Genomic DNA, 3,907 nt, shown 5'->3' with positions numbered 1-3,907 from the left:
AGCCTTAGGCAAGCATTTACTAGTTTCTCCCAATTTAGAGGGCGGACAATTTCATGAAGCATGGGAGAGACTCAAGGAATTACTTAGGAAGTGCCCCCACCACACTATCCCGAAATGGCAGTTAGTCCAGTACTTTTATGATGGCCTCCGTGACCAATATAGGCAGATGGTAGACTCCTCTTGTGGTGAAACATTTATGCATAAGAATGAGATGGAAGCATGGGATCTTTTTGAAACCCTTAGTGAGAATTCCCAACATTATGCTTCGGGCTCTCGAACTGAGATTCCACCCATAGGGCAACCAAAGAAGAGCGGTCTCTATGAGATCAATCCAATTGTAGAGATGACTGCTAAGGTTGATATGCTGTCTAAGAAATTGGACTATCTGATGTCTGTAGGACAGCATTCTATGTCCCCTTTCCCAATGAGTTTCCCTCTACCCAAGCAAACTGAAGCTTGTGCCTTATGTGCTAGCCCTAGTCATTATGTGACGGACTATCCTTCGGCTGCACAATACCCTGAGTTTGTTTAGGTACAGGTGCAAACGGCTCAAAGTTTCCTTACACTGGGTAATGATCCCTTTTTCAATACTTAAAACCCGAGATGGCGAAACCACCTGAACTTTTCATGGAGAAACTCAGTACCTAATAATCCTCCAAACCCACCATATAGGCCACCATTTAATGTTCAAACCAATGCCTCTATGAGTTGACAGCCACCATATCCTCAACCCCAATAGAATGAATCCTTTGAGGAGAAGGTGCTAAAAGCATTAAGTGGACTTGAGTAGAACACACAACTGCTTCACTCACATACTCAGTCCATTAATAAGCTAAAGAACCAACTGGGTCAGCCAGCCGATGCTATAAGTAGGAGGGAGGCTGGCCAATTGCCAAGTCAGTCAATAGGTAACCCAAATAGTCAAACGGGTTGAAGGAAAGAGCAAGTCCATTCGGTCACAGTCCTGAGGAGAGGCAAAAGGGTGGAAAAACCTGATGCACCCTTAGCCACTAATGGGACGTTGCCCACTAGTTCTCAAGTTCAGGGAGAGGTTGAGTCAATTCGAGAGAAATTCGGTGGTGATGTAGACACACATGATTCCATTACTAAAACACCAACTATGAAACCTACTCATCAGTTCCCAAGGAAGGGGCTGCACATTCCTATTGTGGAGGGACCATCACCTGATACTTACATTCCAAAGGTCCCTTTTCCCCAAGCACTTCGGACACCATCTTACCCCCTTCAGGGTAAACAGGGTGAAAAGATGCAAGAGATGATCGACTTATTCCAATAAGTTCACATCAATCTCCCCCTCTTGGATGCTATCAAGCAAGTTCCTGCTTACGCTAAGTTTTTGAAAGACCTCTGCAATCAAAAGCGTAAGTTGAGAACTCAAATCCCTAAGACTGTCCATTTGACTGAACATATTAGCTCTGTAATTTTCAGCCACCTACCCCCTAAGCTTAAGGATCCAGGTGCGCCTCTTATTTCCTGCATCATTGGAGATCTCTCCATAAGTAGGTCACTACTTGATTTAGGGGCTAGTGTGAATATTTTGCCTAGTTCAGTCTATGACAGATTTGGTTTAGGAGATTTGAAACCCACTGAGGTTATCCTTCATTTGGCTGATCGTTCGATCAATACACCTCTTGGGTTGTTAGAAGATGTTTTAGTGAAGGTGGAAGAATTGGACTTTCCTATAGACTTCCTTGTCTTGGATATGGATACAACCACTACAGCCAAGCTTCCCCCTATCATTTTAGGGCACCCCTTCTTAGCTACTGTGAATGCTTACATAAATTATAGATCGAGTGATTTGGACATCTCTTCTGGGAATAAGAAGCTTAGGCTCAACATCTTCAATGCGTCCTTAGGTTCCTTTAGAGAAGAAGAGTGCTTTGCGTTGGGTTTATTAGAAGAAGTTGTGGCTGATCACACTTCTCACATGCTTATTGATGATCCTTTGCAGCACTATGTGATGCTTGGAGATGAGTCTGAGGCATACACTAAAGAGGTGCATACTTTGCTAGATTCCTCACCCTCTTTAGAACAGCCACCTTGGATTGTTAGGTTGGAGCCGCTCCCCCCTTTGGTTACATCTCCCCAACCTTCTTCTAAACCAGCTCTGTCACGCCCCCATCCCGATGTAGATATTTTACCACTATAGGGGGTGACTGGGACAACACACATCATCCCAATACCTACCAGGATCACTGATACAGTGTCTTGAGCCACAGTCCACCCTGTCATCACATATTGATAACAGAAAGGAATGTACCAAAATAGAATAAATTGTTCCAATCACAGAGTTAGCGGAAGCAAAAATTAAATTAAATTATGTACAATTATAGAGCATCGGTTCTCTAATGATAACACATAGTATACTATTCATAAATGTAACCATTCAATCTCTCCTTATAAATAAATATACAGTATATACATTATTGTTGAATGAATACAGAAACTTAGATAATAATTAATTGACCCAAGGGCACCAATCATGGGTGTACATCTACATCCAAGTCACGGCCATCGGCATCCACTTGATTCGCATCCAACGGTGCTCGTCAAGAGTAGTACCTCCTACATATCAACTAAAAAGGGGTTGCGCAATGGGGTTAGCTATACTAGCTAGTGAGTGAGCAAAGGGGAATGCACATACATCATACAATCAATATCAAGCAGAATGATGCATGCCAATATTAGATTCATTTTTCACCTAGCACACAATTCTATCGATCAAGTGTATGCTACTGTAATAACTCGAGAGACACTGAAGGTCACTTATCCTATCGCCCTAGTGAAACCTCAATTATCACGAGGGGACCTACGCCGGTAAAAGCCATCATACCACTCAGTGGCAGACCCCGATAGCCATCACTACCCCTGACCTAGCCTCTCCCTCCTCCACAGACATCAGGTGCTCAGACTATCCAACACATAAACCCCTGTTGGCAAGGGTCGTAGCATAAGGGAACAAGCATCCTAGCCACAGATATACTATATACAAGTCCTATCGTCCTGAGAGGTATTCCAGGTGCATCAATGTCCCATTCCATCTAGTACCCGGGTATCAGCACGACACGGCACATACAGATTAGGATGGCATATAATAATTTTCATAATTAAATAAATTGGGGTTTTGGTACCGACACACCCGACACCATAGCCCATTACGATGGCGAGAACAATGTCACATTCATAACAGTTCACTTTGAGATAAATAATGCAATGCACACAATGCTTATATTTATATGATAGCATGTTTAAGATTTCATATTATACATTTAAACCCAACAAAGTCGCCCAGAACCCACTCACCGAACTTGGGTGTCACCCGGCATGATTGCCATGAATCTCCCCGAGTATCGGGTGTCATTCGACGTGGTTGACATGAATCTCACCGGTGTACCCGCCTAGACATACAAAAGAAATCATTAAAGCATGTATCGAAGGGTCCTATGATAGGTCCCCAAGGTTAGAATCAAATTTCAACCAAGACAGCACAAGCAGACTCACAGATGGTTTCGGCAGAGGTGAGTCCGTCCCTGACTTCATTCAGGCCAAAAGGTAAAAGTAGAGTGAGCGGATCCACGGATGGAACTTCTCAATTGGATCCGGTCATGCATCCGTTCAAGTTCTGAGACACACCCGAGAGCGAGCGGACCCATGGGCGGATGTGCTTCATTAGTCCCTGCATCTGACCGATCCCTGAGACATGCCCGAGAGTGAACTGCCCTCGGGCGGATGCAACCGACTTGAGTCCATTCCTTCATCCGTCCAGGCCAATTCAGAGGGATTACATTGGGTAGACTAATGGGCGGTACCACGATTGGTGGATCCGATCGTGCGTCCATCGGCAATCTCTTCTGAGATTTCAAAGGGCTTCTTCTCTAGCTTGAAG

The 3,907-nt window shown here is 44.2% G+C and overlaps 1 non-coding gene across 1 annotated transcript; it reads right to left on the bottom strand.

The window, feature by feature from the left end:
* Positions 1–108, bottom strand: LOC122646951. Its single transcript, XR_006330752.1, has one exon. It is a non-coding gene; the product is annotated as a small nucleolar RNA R71 (small nucleolar RNA).
* Positions 109–3,907: the final 3,799 nt, after the last annotated feature.

This window comes from Telopea speciosissima, chromosome 11 (assembly GCF_018873765.1).
Source record: "Telopea speciosissima isolate NSW1024214 ecotype Mountain lineage chromosome 11, Tspe_v1, whole genome shotgun sequence".
Lineage (NCBI taxonomy): Eukaryota > Viridiplantae > Streptophyta > Magnoliopsida > Proteales > Proteaceae > Telopea > Telopea speciosissima.
Note: the sequence above shows the minus strand (reverse complement) of the source record. Positions and strands in the feature narration are given on the sequence as shown.